Raw genomic sequence first — 16,437 nt, 5'->3', positions numbered from 1 at the left:
ACCCCGCGGGCGGGCGGACGGCTCCAGGCCGGGTCCTGGGCGGCGCGGGGCCGCGGGTGCGGACGCCGGTGTGGACGTGCAGGGGCGGCCCCGCGCCGGGGCTATGAATCAGCTGCGGGGCGAGCACCGAGGGGCGGGAGTTACGGGAAAGCCGCGGGGGAGGGCAGAGGGCTGAGGACTTTTGCAATTTCCCGTCCTGCTGCGCACTCTTGGCACTCCTGGGACCCACAGGAATTCTCCCCCTTTTGGTCCCGGGGGGGAAGCGGCCGGGACCCTGCGGGAGGCGGCCGGGACCCCGCGGAGGTGCGGCCCCGGGCCTCGGCGGGCGGGGAGCGGTGGGAAAGGAAGTGGGAGAGGCCTGGGAAGGAACAGGGGAACCCACGGCTCCGCGGGAGGCGTCGCGCGCCCGCCACTCCTGCCCCGGCTGGCGGGCCCCGCAGCCGCGGGACGCCGAGGCCTGCCGAGGGCCCCAGGACCTGGTGTGACCGCGCGAGGCCACTTGTTATCCCAAGCGAGGGGGCGGAACCCTGGGCTCCCCGGCAGAAAATCTTTGGGCAGAAGACGAGTGCTTCAGCCAAACTTCGGGCTGTGTTTCCGTTAGGCGGTCAGAGCGACGAAAAGGTGTTTGGACAGTTAGTTCTAGGACCCTGGCTCTGGTCCGGGTCTTGAAACGCGCCGAGTTTCATCTGTAGCAACAGTCCTGAAGTTTTTGTGTCACAGAAAGCTGTGTCTGCTACAACTTGCTTTTCCTCTTAAAAATGCCATCGAGTCTTTGAAATTCACATTTCAAATACTGGGCCTTTGAAATACCTATGGGGCCTCTCTTTATGATGGACTATGGAGAGCCCCTATGGTCTTTGGAGCTGTTGCGAAGATCACCCTAACACTGCCCTGTTGGGGAGGGAAGAGACAGGACCTCCAGTTGACCCTTGAGCTGCGCTTGGGCAATCTGCGCTTCTCGTCCCTTCCCCTGTCCTTGGAAAGTGGGTTTTGCTTGCCTTTTGGGCTCTTAGGGGATGCTCCATGGACATAACCTTGAGATAGTGACATAGTGTTGAGAACACCTGCAGGGTACCCGTGACTAAACCTAGTTAAGATCTCTGCATAAACTTTTAAGGTTTGGCAGAGGGGTGCAGGGATCCGCTCATCTTGTTACCACTCAAGTCTCCTATATAAATTCCCTTTGCTTGTTAGAACTGTACCTAACTACAGGGTCGCTTCGGTGGCTCAGTCAAGCATCTGACTCTTCAGCTCAGCTCAGGTCTTGATCTCAGGGTTGTGAGTTCAAGCCCCACCAGTTGGGACCCACACTGGACCCTACTTAAAAAAAAAAAAAAAAAAAAAGATAGCATCTACCAACTTGAGTGGCCAGTGTCTCTCATAGGTCTCTCCCTGCCCTCCAAGTACTGGCCAGTTTCAGATTTCACCTGGGAAGCTCCCAAGAGGGTCTGGGATCCACATGCTGCTTCTGTGACCCACTAAGACCCAGAGAAGAGAGCAGTGAGGCTCTGGGGTCTGGAGGACTCACCTGGATGACTGACAGTTTGCAGGATTATTCGTGGGGCCTTGCTAGGCCTGTTCTGGTCGGTTTTAGGGACCCTGGGAAGTGTCATGATTGCCAAGGACTGTAGGAGGGGAAGAAACCCAAGAATGATTAAGAAGGATTGCGCGTGAATCATATCTTATCTTAGAATCACTTCTTGATTGGGTAGCTCAAAATATTGTCGGAATCAGCCTAAATGTTACTTCTGTGTTTGTGCTCAGTTTTTACTCCTCCCCAGTGGCACCCCAGGGAAAGAATTTTGTTTTAGGCCCAAATACATTTACTGCCTAATAGGGCCACAAAGACCATGGTACATAGTAAATATTTGATGATAATGAAGAGAAGGTACTTTTGTCTAAATAAACATATGGTCCTTTGCCACACCTCAATACTTCCGAGTCCATTAGTTTTGCCATCTGCATGGCTCTGGAAACTACCAATCCAGATCCCAAAGGGCTGGAAAAGCTTTCTGATTCTATATTTCAGTGAGTGAGGAAAAAAAAAAAAGTTAATTTCTTCTTTACAGAAACTATTCACAATCTCTTAGGAGCAGATGAGATGCCAACTTAAAAAAATACTGTGTGAACATTTCTGCAAAGTGAGTCTTATCTTACTTTGAGCTCCTATTACAAAGGAAGGAAACCAAGTTGCAAAAAATTCCAGGCTGTTGGTTCCATGCTTGGGAGTGCCTGTGAATTTCAAAGCAGGGCCCCATTAGGGGAGGGCAAGGAAAGACCAAAGAAAGAGGAAGACCATTCCAGGTTGGTAGGTAGCAGATTTTTATAAGCAAAGGGGCTCACGCACTAGGCTTGTCTTGGGCGGCTACAAGACGAGTAGGTCTCCACACCCGTCAGCCAGAATCTTAAGAGTTAGAAGCCTTGCCTGGGTTCAGTCAGTGTAGAGGCCAGATGATCTCAGTAACACATTGCTCTCTTAAGGCAGTGTCCTTGAAGTGGCCTCACTGTGGGCAGAACATACATTTCAAGGACAGAGAAGGGGATAGGAGCCTCTGCTTCCCTAGGTCCAGTTCATGGGTCAACCGGACGTCACGTCTTCTCTTTGACCTCCTCCTACAGGTGCCCACATATAATTCATTTATTTTGAGTACCATTCTGATATCTTAAATTTATCCCTTTCTAGAGTCTCGTTGCTATAGCACCTGTAAATTTGTGATCGTACCCTTAGGATGATGTATTAGGTTGAATAGTGTCCTCCAAAAATTCATGTCGAGCCAGAACCTCAGAATATGACCCTATGTGGAAATATTTTTGTAGATTAAATCAAGTTAAGATGAGGTCCTATTAATCCAATGACTGCTGTTCTTATGGGAAGAGGGAAATTTGGACACAGACAGCCAGAAAGAACACCATGTGAGTACTGACGCAGAGACTGGAGTTATCTTGCCACAGGCCAAAGAGTGCCAAGACTTGCTGGCCACGGCAGAAGATAGGACAAGGGTACACAACACATTCTCGCTCTGAGCCCCTAAGAGGGAACTCACCCTGTCAGCACCTTGATTTCAGACGTCTGGGCTCTAGAACTGGGAGAGAACGAGTTGTTCTAAGCCACTAAATTTGTGGTCATTTGTTATAGCTGCCCTAGAAACTGATACATAAGTATGCATGACATACATATCCCAAAGGTTAGTTTGGAAAGTTGGCCTAAACACAGCTGAAATGAGAAAAGATTAAAAAAATACCAAGGGCATATTGAGCCAAGGGCTGAAATACCCTTCCCTGTTGAGCGTTGACAAGATTTGGTTGGGAAAATACGTATTTATTGGGCTCCATTTGACTCTGCTGTTCCCGTTTCCTTCTGATTTCAGTAGCACAATATACTCCACCCCCCTCCTTTCCCGGACTTTCTTCCCCGTCACTTTCTCGGGCTTCTTGTGTCCGGGGCTCCATCCTTGACATTCTTCTCTGAATCCAGTCTCCCAAATGAACACATCTGTGCTCCTGAATTCAGTGATCACTTGTGCATCGAGGACCCTGGATCTTTCTTCCTGTTGCAGTAATTTCATCTGAATTCCAGGCCATCTTATTCGTATGTCAAAATCAATTTGTCCAAGTTAAACTCTTGGTTTTTCCCCATGTGATTCTCTTATACTGAGGGAACAGCCCAACCTTTAATTTAGATACTACATTGAAAGACCTGTGAATGACCTTTGATCTGTCCTCCCTCATCATCCATCCTCCACCAGAAGATCTCACCTGTGTAACCATCATTGGAGAGGCACAAGTGGGATGTATCCCTACTCTATCCAACTTCTCAAAGGAAAAATAGTCCCATAACTGTCAGGAACACTATATAGACACCAATATGGGTATAGATATATGAAATCAGCTATGTCAGTTGTGAAATATAATCATGATTCTGTTGTTCAACTGCTATAAATATCTAAAATTACATGCTTGGCAGTGTTTGGTAGCCAAACTAATGGAGTTGGAAAGAGCTGGGAATTTTCTGAAGAAAGTAGCTTCATCCGGTAAGCAGTAGATGCGAATTTGTAATTGCCCTCACGGACAAGAATTCTCTATTTGGGGGGCAATATGTCACATTTGATATTTTAAAGATACACTTAAATTTTTTTTAATGTTTATTTATTTATTTTGAGAAAGAACGTAAGCATGAGCAGGGAAGGATTAGAGAGTGAGAGAAGGGGAGCATAAGCAGGCTTCACGCTGTCAGCACAGAGCCCAGTGCGGGCCTCCAACGCACAAACTGTGAGATCATGACCTGAGCAGAAATCAAGTCTGATGCCTAACTGACTGAGCCACCTAGGCACCCCAAAAGATTCACTTTTAGGTCTGAAAGTATGCTGCTGTCATGATGCTGCTTAAGACATGATTGTGGATGATGCCAACATCACTTCTAAGGAAACCCAGTGGAAATTAAAGTGTTCTTTTGTAAATGTATTCCCGTGAAAAACCGAATAGGCCCTCCAGAAAAAAATTTTTAATCTACAATATGTCATAAAGTTTGATTAGTTAAGGGACAGCTATCACTTCCAACTTTATATACATAAAATAGAGCCAGCAATGATGAAGCAAGGTGTTGAGTGTTCAAGAACCACATGGAACTTTCACAGTTTATAATTCAGGGGATTATAAGGGGATTCCTTATAATGAATTCCTAATTATGAATTGCTTTCCTTTCAATATCTGCTAAGTGAATTTCAGTGAGGGATAACGTTATCCTTAATAGTTCTAAAGGAGTTTTTTTGTTTGAACTACATATTACTTGAAGATTGATGGATGGATTAATTGACCAATTTCACACAATCTACCCTCTCCTGGATATTATAACGTGTTCACACTGTGTTCTAGAAATCATCAGCAGTCAGACAATGGGAGAACTTTTCTTTTTTTCCCATGGGCTTTAGGGAGAATGTTGAATATGTGTTTGTTTCGATATCTGCTTTTATTCTCTTAGCTTGTGTTTATGAGAAATATGAGAGTAGCCATTAAGGATAGAACACTAATATGACGGCAGGAGTGCTTAGAGAGAATTTGATGGGGATTTTTGGGACTTTAGAAAACTGTTTGCCAACCTTAATCTAAAATAAGTCTATAGTCACATCTATATTTTGAACAGCATCTCTTACAGACAGTGTGTAGTTGGGACTTTTGAAAAAAAATTCATTCTGGTAGTCTCTATGTTTCAATTTGATAGAGAGTGTTTAGCATATTTACATTTAAGGCATTTATTGATATGATTGGGTTTAGCCTACCATTTTACTGTATGTTTTCAACTTTGTTCCCTCTGGTTTTTATCCTCGTATTTGTCATTTTCTGCCTTATTTTACGTTAGTCGAATATTTTTTAGTTCTATTTTATTTGCCTTTGTTTTTTTGTTCTTCCTCTTTGCGTGATTTTTTTCATGTTTTCTCTGTGAATCACAATGTATATACCCTTAACTCTCAGTGTCTACTTGAGATAATATTGTACTACTTCCCTTCATTTAACCACACCACCTGCCCTTTACGTTGTAGTCATAAATTGTATTATATCTTTGACAGAATGAAGCCTGCAACATGATATATATGTTAAAGAAATCAAGAGGACAAATAGTCTTGTGTGTTTACCCACGTGTTTACCTTTCCCAATATTCTTCAGTCCTTATCCCAAAGATTTAAGTTTCCCTCTGATCTCATTTTCTTAATCCTGAAGAACTTCCTTTAGCATTTTTGTTTTAGCTCAGGTCCATTGGAGTCCATTCTCTTAAGTTTTCTTTTATTTTGAAATGTCTTCACCTCATTCCATCCTTGAGGGATATTTTTGCTGGATATAGGATTTGGAGTTGACGACTTCTTTATTCCAACAATTTAAAGATGTTGTTCTATGGTTTTCTGGCCTTCACTGTTTCTGATGCATCATCAATTATTCAAATCACTGGGTATATAATGTATCGGTTTCCATTATTCATCCTGCCTGGCATTTGTTGAGTGTCTTGAATTTGAAAACTTGTCTTTTACTAAATTTGAGCAATTTTCAGTATTTCTTCAAATGTTTTTTTCTGCTTCATTTTCTTTCTCATCTCCTGAGACTCCAGTTATGAATATGTGAGGATTCTTCATATGATCCCAAATGCCCGTGTGGCTCTATTAATTTTTTTAAAGAAGGCTCCACGCCCAACATGGGCTCAGACTCACAACCCTGAGATCAAGTGTCAGTCACATGCTCTACCAGCTGAGCCAGCCATGTGCCCCTCTATTAATTGTTTTAAATATTTTTCGTCTGAATTTTTCAGACTAGATCATTTCTGTTGAGCTATTTTTAAGTTTGCTGACTCCTTTCCTACCATCCTCATTCTACTATTAAATCTATGCAGTAAATTTTGTTGAAAAGATGTATATTTCAGGGTGCCTGGGTGGCTCAGTTGGTTGAGTGACTCTTGATTTCATCTCGGGTCATGATACCAGGGTGGTGGGATCGAGACCTGTGTTGGGCTCTGCGCTGGCTGTGAAGCCTACTTGGGATTCTTGCTCTCTCTCTCTCTCTCTCTTTCTCTCTGTCTCCCTCTGCCCCTTCCCTGCTCTCTTTCTCTCTGTCTCTGAAAAAAAAAATGCATATTTCAGGGGCACCTGGCTGGCTCAGTCAGTTGAGCATTAGACTCTTGATTCAGCTCAGGTCATGATCTCACGGTTTGTGGTTTCGGACCCCACACTGGGCTCTGCACTGGTGGTGTGGAGCCTGCTTGGGATTCTCTCTCTCTCCCTCTCTCTCTCTCTCTGCCTCTCCCCTGCTGGCACTTGCATGCTCTCTCTTTCTCAAAATAAATAAACTTAAAAAAAAAAAAAGATGTACATTTCAGTGCGAGAATTTTTGTTTACTCTTTTTAAAAAATATTTTCTGTTTCCTTACTGATACTTCCTATTTTTTAGTTCATTACAGGCATAATTTTCTTTACCTCATTGAGTATAGATATAATTACTGCTTTTTTAAAGCATTGCTTGATTATTCTAATATTTAGATAATAGTGGAATCAATCTGCATTGATTGTTTCTCTTATGAGGACAGATCACATTTTCCTGGTTTGTTTGTATGTTTATTTATTGGTTTTCAAATAATTTTGGATTATAACCTGGACATTGTAAATATTATGTGATGAAGACTGGATTCTGTTATATTCCACCAATCATTCTTTTTAGAATGTTCCACTCTTTTTAAATGGACAAATCACATGGTTAGACTCAAGCTGCAAACTTGATGCTACTTACCATGAGTAGTAGCTCTAGTCTGAGTTCAGTTTTTGGGGGCTGAGCTGGGCTGTTTTGAGTTTGCCTTGCATAAGCACGGCTCAGACGGTATGCATGATGTAGGCTTTAAACACAGCTTCTTCCTGTCTAGCTCTCTCTTTTCTGTGATTTCCCTCCTTTCCAAAAGGTATGGTTGCCCCAAACTCTGACCTCTGGTTCTTCTAGCCAGAAATATTATGTATTTTCTAACAGTGAGGGGTCAATTGCACAGACTTGGGCCAGTCTGAGACTAAGGGTTATAAAACCAGGGAAACTGCGTCTTTCCCCTCCTCCCAAGTGTTGCTGCCCTCCTCCCCACCCTGAATATTTCTGCTGTAGATTATTCTCCACTGCATGTATGAAGTTTATTTATTTATTTTGAGAGAGAGAATGCGCGAGCAGGGCGAGGCGCAGAGAGAGAGAGAGAGAGAGAGAGAGAGAGAGAGAGAATCCCAGCCCAGAGTCCAGCCTGATGAATGGCTCGATCCCAGGAACCATTAGATCATGGCCTGGGCTGAAATCAAGAGTCAGACACTTAACCGAGCCACCCAGGTGCTTCAATGTCCTTTGCACTTAAATGTGTTTTTTAAAAATATATTTTCTTTCAAAAAATTTTTGAGGGGTTTATTTATTTTTGAGAGAGAGAGGGAGACACAGAATCTGAAGCAGGCTCCAGGCTCCGAGCTGTCAGCACAGAGCCCGATGCGGGGTTCGAACTCACGAACCACAAGATCATGACCTGAGCTAAAGTTGGATGCTTAACAGACTGAGCCACCCAGGCGCCCCTAAAAATATATTTTCTAGAGCTTTATACTGTTATGTGCAGGAGGATCAGTTTAATAGGAGTTACTCAGCTATGACAGAAAGTGGCACTCCCACAGTTGTATTTTCACCTGCTATTTCACCTGTATTCCTTCCTTTTGAACTTTGTTCAAATGCCAAAAACAAATTTATGTGAGGGAGCTACAGTAAGCCATATCTTTATCTTCGTGACTCCATTGTGCTTAAATTCATTTCATCCAGATTGAAACGAAAGCTCCCCAAAGGCGCTCACTTCTGTATTCAGTCTTGTCAGTTTCTCAGATGTCACCATCTTCATCCAATTGTAACACAACAGCAATTATTTTGTGCATTTCCAAACAGCAGCGGATGCTTAGTCACTTTGGAATAACGCTCAGATAATTTCCACACACCCGAGGCATTTTAAGAGAAAGATTCACTGAAATTCACCGCAAAATAACCGAGCTGAACTAGAATAGGCTGAAACTCCCAAGAGGGAGGGAAATGTTATTCAATTTTATTAAATCTTGTAGTAAAAATAATAAGAATTTGTCTTCCTCAAAATTTTTGGAAGATGCTACTTTTGATGAAGGTGCAAACATTCTGAACAAGAATGATAATAGACAATTTCTTTTGAAACTCTCCTGTTCTTAGGAAGAAAGAATAGTCTACGTGACTGAAAATTTAGGCTTACAAATGTTCATAGTTGGAAAATTGTAATACACACACCCCCCAACACTCGTTAGAAAGACATTGTGTGAATAATGGGGACAAGGGAAAACAGGGACGTTGTTTGTAATAGCAGCAAACTCGGAACAGCCTGAAGATCTTCCGGTAGAAGACTGAAAACTTCACGATTTATCCTTTCAAAAGAAAGAAGATTATCCGTATGTACGGCTATGGACATACAGCCAAGACACATAATTATGTGAAAAAAGCGAGAGTCAGAAATGTGTGTTTGGTATGTCCATATGTCTATTTAATTTGCTAATGTTTCTGGGATAGATACATAAGAATGTTTTGAGTGCATTACGAGAAATTGGTAACTGTGGTTGTTCCTGGGGGAGAAGGTCTAAGAATGAGGGGTGGTGCGTAATGTAAAGCCAGTATAGACTGACTTTTTGTCATGAATGTTTTCACTTTTAAAAAGCAATAATTTCAGGGGCGCCTGGGTGGCTTGGTTGGTTAAGCGTCCGACTTCGGCTCAGGTCATGATCTCACGGTCCGTGAGTTCGAGCCCCGCGTCGGGCTCTGTGCTGACCGCTCAGAGCCGGGAGCCTGTTTCAGATTCTGTGTCTCCCTCTCTCTCCGCCCCATCCCCACTCATGCTCTGTCTCTCTCTGTCTCAAAAATAAAACGTTAAAAAAATTAAAAAAAATAAATAAAAAGCAATAATTTCAAAAATCAAAAGATGCCTTCCTTGATCGAGAAGGAACGTCATTTGTTACTTACTTTGGTTGTTGCACACAAGTTATAATCACTTATAACCTCTCTGTGGACACAGAAGAAACCAAATCAATTGCCTCTGGGGAAGAAAACAGGGTGACTGAGGAGCAGAGGGGAGAGTTTTAACTCTACCCTTTTCTATCTTTTGAATTTTTATATACAATAAATATATTCTTTAGTAAGAAGCATTAAAATGAAAAATGCTATGACGGCACCCCCCGTAAAATGGAACACACTGATCTGAAGGTTGTGCGCCTAGGGGCCAAGCGTGACAACTACGGGCTTTACCCATCATGAAGACCTGAGGTTCCAGGTGGTCTGTGTTGAGATGCAGGCTGGGTAGCGGCGGCCTGAGAATGCCACTCCTGGAACCTGGCAGCTAGATGTTGGCCTTGTAGAGTTGGGGGAAGAAGCCCCACAGGGGCCTGGGTCTTGGCACAGAGCTTCCCATGGGGAAGAGGGAGCCCTTGTTCCAGGCAGTCCGTCACGGGACAACCTCAACCTCAAGGTTCATCTTCCAGACAATTCTGCTTGTAGTTGTCTGGAAGATGGACCTTGAGGTTGAGGTTGTCCTGAGACGGACTGCCTGGAACCAAACAGAAGACTATGGGGGAAGGGAAGGGAGGGAAGAAAAAAAGTTACAGAGAGGGAGAGAGGCAAACCATAAGAGTAAATACAGAGAACAATCTGAGGGTTGATGGGGGAGTGGGAGGGCGGGAAAATGGGTGACGGGCATTGAGGGCACTTGGCTGGGATGAGCACCGACTGTTGTATGTAAACGATGAACCACGGAATCTACCCAAAACCGAAGAGCACACTTCACACACTGTATGTTAGCCAATTTGACAATAAATTATATTAAAAAATAGTCCTTTGTAGAAAACTGTAAAGTTTTATAAACATATAAAGAAGGAAATAGTAACTATTTGTTTATTTAAAAGGCAGGAAATCCTAACACTTCTTACTTATTATGGCAGCATAATTGGCAAGGAGCAAAATGTTGCCACTTACGACAATGGAAAGTTGGAAAGAACTCGCAGGTCTGACATTATCTTTACCTCAGGCATCTCTAGGCTGTGTGCAGGAACACACCCAGGCTTGTTTTCCACTGGGTCCTATCTGATGCCAGTCCGATGCTCTTCCCTCTTCCAAGTGGTGCCTGTAGGACAGAGGCTGCTTCCGTGTTATAACCATGTGCCATCTGAACACATGGCTGCCAGAGTGGCTGCGGTAGCAGAAGAGAGGGCGGGAGGATGGCATGGGTTGGCTTTAAGGTCAGGGCCGCTCTCACCCATATTCCGTTGGCTGGCTCTCAGTCACTGCGTCCCCACCAGCTGCAAGGGAGGCTGGGAAATGGAAGCATCCTGTGTGCCCAAGAAGAGAAAGCAGTAGAGGGAAGCCATAAAGACGTTGTCTGGGCACAGAAGGAACTTGGTTAATAAATTAATGATATGCCTTTGGAAGGAAATATTCAGCCATTAAAAATCAGGTTTCAAAGAGTATTTAATGGCAGGAAATGTCAATGTTCAATGGAAAGAGCAAGATACAGAATCTTATTTTACTAATTTGGGAAACATAACATTTATATGTATGTATGTATGCTTATACAGACAAGAAGGAAGTACAAAATATGTTATTTGTAGTTGTCTTTAAAATGATAGGGTTATAAGTCTTTGTTTAATACTTTTTAAAATGTTTATTTGGAGAGACAGAGAGAGGGAGAAAGCAGGTGCATGGGGGGAGGGGCAGAGAGACAGAGGGAGAGAGAGAATCCCAAGCAGGCTCTACACTGTCAGTGCAGAGCCCGACACAGGGCTCCATCTCATAAACTGCAGGATCATGACTTGAGCCGAGATCAAGAGTCAGAGCTTAACTGACTGAGGTTAAGCCTCCCAGGTGCCCCCAATTTTTTATACTTTTGAAGAAATTGCTGATTTTCTTCAGTAATCATATATTTCTTTGAAAAGAAATATCTATACTCTTAAAAACAGGGCTTTTTTTTTTTTTAAGTGGAGAAGAAATCCTGAGAACATCTGAAACCAGAGCTGACACTTCAAATTCCTTTATAAATTGCTACAGACCATGAATTTGAAGTTATGCTACTAAGCTTTTTTTTTTTCTTTTCATCAGCAGAGGGCAGCTCTCTGCTTATTGCTTCTTTTTCCTCCCAGCATAGATCCTAGCCAAATCCCCAGTTTTACATATTAACTGTGGTCAGAATCAGGTATTAGAAGCCAAGTCTGAAACCTATCCTTGCCAAGTGCAACACTTATGGTATACTATACATGTTGCTGAACAGAGCGAAGAAGTAAACGGGGTCTGCCCTTTAGGTGGTTTTAAACTAAAGCAGACAGTGCTAGGGGCGCCTGGGTGGCTTGTCAGTTAAGCCTCTGACTTGGGCTCAGGTTATGATCTCATGGTGAGTTTGAGCCCTGCCTCTAGCTCTTTGCTGACAGCTGGGAGCCTGGAACCTTCTCCAGATTCTGTGTCTTCCTCGCCCCCTGCCCCTCCCCAATTCGTGCCCCTTCTCTCTCTCTCTCTCTCTCTCTCTCTCTCTCTCTCTCTCTCTCCCAAAAATAAATAAACATTAAAAGATTTTTTTTAATAAATAAATAGACAGTGCTCACATATTGACAGGCTCAGTCACAAAACTATCACAGTAGAGCAGTCCCACAGTGAACATTGTCCTTGTAAGCAGACAGCCGCAGTGTGTTTGCGAGAGAATGAGGGCTAGGCCAAAGTGGCTGGATACTCTAGTAGGGAAGGCCTACATGGAAGTCATATTTCCTTTGCACAGGGAGATTTTGTGAATTAAAAAATATATATCATTTTTTATTATCCATATTGGGCAAAGACTTTTGAGAGGGTAGAAATAAGACAAAGGGGCACCTGAGTGTCCCAGTCAGTTAAGCGTCCGACTCTTGATTTCGGCCCAGGTCATGTTCTCATGGATTCTTGAGTTTGAGCCCTGAGTTGGGCTCTGCACCGGCCCGTATGGGATTCTCTGTCTCCCTCCCTCTCTCTCTCTCTTTCTCTCTGCCCCTCCCCAGCTCATGCTCTCTCTGTATCTCTCAAAATCAATCAATAAACTTAAGAAAAAAAAAGACAAAACACAAAATACAGATGCTCATTAACAAGAACATTTATGTGTATTTTTAATCCATTGTGTTGGAAAATTTTATGAGATTGATCATGTCCAATGTTAATGAGAGTATGGGTCAACAGTTAATTCTTACATGCTGTTTGTAGGAGTTTAAGTTACTCAGCCTTTATATTATCAAAAATTTATTTTAAACATTGTTTTCTTTTTTTAAATATTTATATTTGAGAGAGAAGGGAGAGACAGAGCTTGAGCAGAGGAGGGGCAGAGAGATGGAGACAGAATCCAAAGCAGGCTCTAGGCTCTGAGCTGCATGCTATCAGCAGAGATCCTGACGTGGGGCTTGAACCCATGAGCTGTGAGATCATGACCTGAGCTAAAGTCGGACGCTCGACCGACTAAGCCACCCAGGAGCCCCTATATTTCAAAGATTTTTGTTGGTTAAGCATCTAACTTCAGCTCAGATCATGATCTCACGGTTCGTGAGTTCAAGCCACATATCAGGCTCTGTGCTGACAGCTCAGAGCTTGGAGCCTGCTTCAGATTCTGTGTCTCCTTCCCTCTCTGCCCCTCCCCTGCTCACACACTCTCTCTCTCTCTCTCTCTCTCTCTCTCTCTCTCTCCAAAATAAATAAACATTAAAAAAAATGTTAATGCATGTTTACTTTGGAGAAATTGGGCTTCTAAGAAGGCCCCTTTGCCTCAGGGTAACTCCCTCAGCAGAAATAAAGTGGATGGGTGAGCAAGGGTTCTGTCTTCCTGCTGTCCACCTTCGTAACCTACCCTGTAAAATACAAATATCCTTCTCGATCCCTTAGCAGGCCTGGTAAGGTCCAAAGCGACTCAATAAATCTCTCAGCTCCTAGCAGGACAAGCCTCAGAGGAGAGAGACAGACTCAGAGACAGAGACAGAGAAAACCTAAAGAGCCCTCTAGTGGCCACCAGGTTTTTAGAGAACAGGCTCCTTAAGGAATTAATGTTGAGTCTTCCTTCCCACCTTGGCACTGAAAGACAAGTCTGACATCACAGGGTGTCGATGCTTGGCCACCCACTCCCCACCCCCAGGCTCTGATACTGGCCAGGAACAGCCCTCTGGCTCAGCTTTACCATAAATGAAGTCTGGCTGTTCCCCAGGTGGTGCAGAATTTCTTCCTACCAGTGTGCCCATGCAGACAGCCTGGGAAACTGGCAAAATCCCCCAAAGTGCGGTCTTATGTAGCCCCTTCCTTAAAGCACAGGACACACTGGTAAAGCAATTCCCTGGAGCAACTTTCCAATTGCTTCCTTGAAAATGTGCAAATTTTAAACGGCCGTGAAGTATACAAGATGGTGCAAGTACGGAAAAGGTTCCTCTGGTAGGAAAGAATAGGGGGCCCAGAAGAGCACCTCCCATACTGCAGAGTGCCTCTTGAGTGCCAGTGATCAGGATCGCCACGTGAGCGGGTGGGATGTGCTGGGCCACCCGCAACTCTAAGGCACCTCTGTGCTCATCAGCAAAAAGTGGGTGCAGGACCTGGCAGACAGACAGAGCCTTTGTGCGAAGCCAGAAATGCCCTCTCCTCAGGCACATGTACCTGCATGCTGAGAGACACCAGTTGGTGAGAGAAGGGGACTTGAGTTTAGTTTCCACGCACTCCACGCTGTTGGCTGGACCCCTTGGTGCAACGCACCAGCCTCACAACGTGTCAGCAGCCTTGAGTTTTCGCAATGCCGAAGGCACCGAGCCAAGGGGAAGAGTGAGGGCTGAAATCGAGCCTTGTTCTGCTGACCAAGCCAAACAGTCCTGGTGGGGGTGGGGGGGGGTGTCACTCTTCTGTAATAAGCACAAATGTGCCTTATGTGTTGGTGGCCCTGGGTCTGTGTTGTATCATCCTCTAATGACCCTGTAAGGTAGGCAGAGGGGGGTTCACCGTGAAGCTGATGGCACAGACTTTTCCAAGATCCAGGGAGAGATTTAAGCACTGGTTCAAATGGTCCTATTTTGTCCTAAAGTATGCAAAAGTAGGATAATTTGACTATATTCCCTTAAAGCTATTATCATAGCCACTTTGGGAGATAGGTACAATCATAATCCCTATTTTGTAAGAGACGCAAGCATTACTATTAAGCAATTGTTGCAAGCTCACTGGTACCAATGCCAGAAGATCATGGGGAATATGTATATTGTTTCCAAGGGGACGAAGCTTCCAGAAGAATCCTACCAAGTACTCTTCATTCTTGCCCCCAAATCTCCAAATGTCATAACAGATGAGACACATCTTTAAGATTATGTTTTAGTCAGAGGAGACTGATAAGAGGCAGAGAACAAATCGTGGAGGTCAGACCGGAAGACACAGTGGGCACTGTGAAGTCAGTCCTGCACATCATGTGGCAGCTGGACCACACAGCCATTGTCACCAAGGAGAGCGATGTGTCTCAGAGCCATTGTATTATGTCAGGTACAGTCTAAAACAAATTGCTGTGGTTTACTTAAAACCGAAATTTATCTCCTTCTCATCCAACAGCCTAGAGGTGAGTGGTCTGGGTAGGTGGGGAAGCTCAGACATGCTAAATACACGGCTTCCAGGAACATTCCAGCCAACACCTTTCTCCACCAGAAGGAAGGGGGAGCGAGACTCCCTTTGGTTCAGACATAATCGCCTTTCTGGTAGCTCCGTGAGAAGCCAAGAAATTAGTGTCTTTTTAGGCTCAGGCAGAACGTGGAGTGTTTTTGTTTGTTTGCTTTTTTTTTTTCTAAAGGGAGGATGGGAAGATGGGTATCAGGAGGTCATTGGTTGTGTGTACAAATGCTATGAGGCAATGGCTTGACTTGGAAGACTGAGGCCTGAGATCTGTGACACAATGTGGGAATTAATGTGAATTTTAGGACAAAGAAAGCGAGCAAGAGAGAAGGACCCTGCCAGGAAGTAATGAGATGCAGGCTGTGGAGGGCAGAGAGCGAGTGGAGCACAGGTCTAGCACTGACAGCAGTTTCAGGGTCCTTTCCCACAGCTGTGGGCTGTGATAATTTGACAATGAGAAAACGCACAGGGAATTGGAGAGTCACATCTCTTGACTCACAAGAAGACTTGGGAGACCCAAGAAGATCCCTGATTCAGGGAACAGGGAGAGGACAAGTTCTTTTTTTTTTTTTTTTTTTTTTTTTTTAATGGCAAAGAAAGATAAATTAAGACTCCTTCTAGTTAGTTCAGGGCAGACCAAGGTTACTAATCCCTTAGTGAGGAATGATTCACTGTTACACAAGAACACATGGATGGTAACCACATCCTTCCCCTCCCCTTCCCAACCGAAGTTCTGGAAAGAGGACTATTTTAGGACTCATTGTTTCTACCTTATCTTTTCCAGTGTCTCTAAGGACACTGTCGCCCAATTCAGTAGATTCTTTACATTTCTACATGTACATTTCTACATGGTTTTCTGTATCATGTAATCTAAGTGATCAACTATTCGCTTCTTCATATACTGTCTTGCCACAATTTCTCTGACACCAGGCTCTCCCAATTCTCTCTAGCTTCATCTTTTCATTCTCCTCCCTAAACACCCCCTCCTCTCGGTGGTATATTAGAGTACTGTGACTCACCCAAGTCCCACTGAAGCCTCTAGGTCATAAAGGCTGGAAAAGCTAAAAAGTTACGTATCCCAAACTTCCTTGCAGCTAGGGTTCCAGACATGGTTTAGGTGCTGTCAATCGGATGGACTCACGTGAAAACACGGGGAGGGACAGAGGGAATTGAGAAGCTTGGAGAAGAACCTAATCGAGGTATTGATTGGATTCTTAAGACAGTCTGTAACTCTAAAGTTGGTGAAGAGTCACTGCTACATACAGTC

General features: G+C 44.0%; 1 protein-coding gene and 1 long non-coding RNA gene across 4 annotated transcripts in view; one reads left to right on the top strand and one right to left on the bottom strand.

Moving 5' to 3' along the window:
• Window positions 1-512, bottom strand: part of OSMR (oncostatin M receptor) — a 53,792-nt gene extending 53,280 nt beyond the window's left edge. The window contains exon 1 of one of the 2 annotated variants that reach the window (XM_060637629.3): window positions 3-512. The gene's annotated coding sequence lies outside the window, so the exon portion shown is untranslated. The remainder of the gene's footprint in view (window positions 1-2) is intronic. The other variant, XM_060637625.3, reaches the window with a different exon arrangement.
• Window positions 1-16,437, top strand: part of LOC144616013 (uncharacterized) — a 116,290-nt gene that overhangs the window by 3,543 nt on the left and 96,310 nt on the right. The gene's annotated exons all lie outside the window — the stretch shown is intronic.

Source organism: Panthera onca, chromosome A1 (assembly GCF_046562875.1).
Source record: "Panthera onca isolate mPanOnc1 chromosome A1, mPanOnc1 haplotype 2, whole genome shotgun sequence".
Lineage (NCBI taxonomy): Eukaryota > Metazoa > Chordata > Mammalia > Carnivora > Felidae > Panthera > Panthera onca.
The sequence above is the reverse complement of the archived record's forward strand: the minus strand, read 5'-3'. Positions and strand labels throughout refer to the sequence as shown.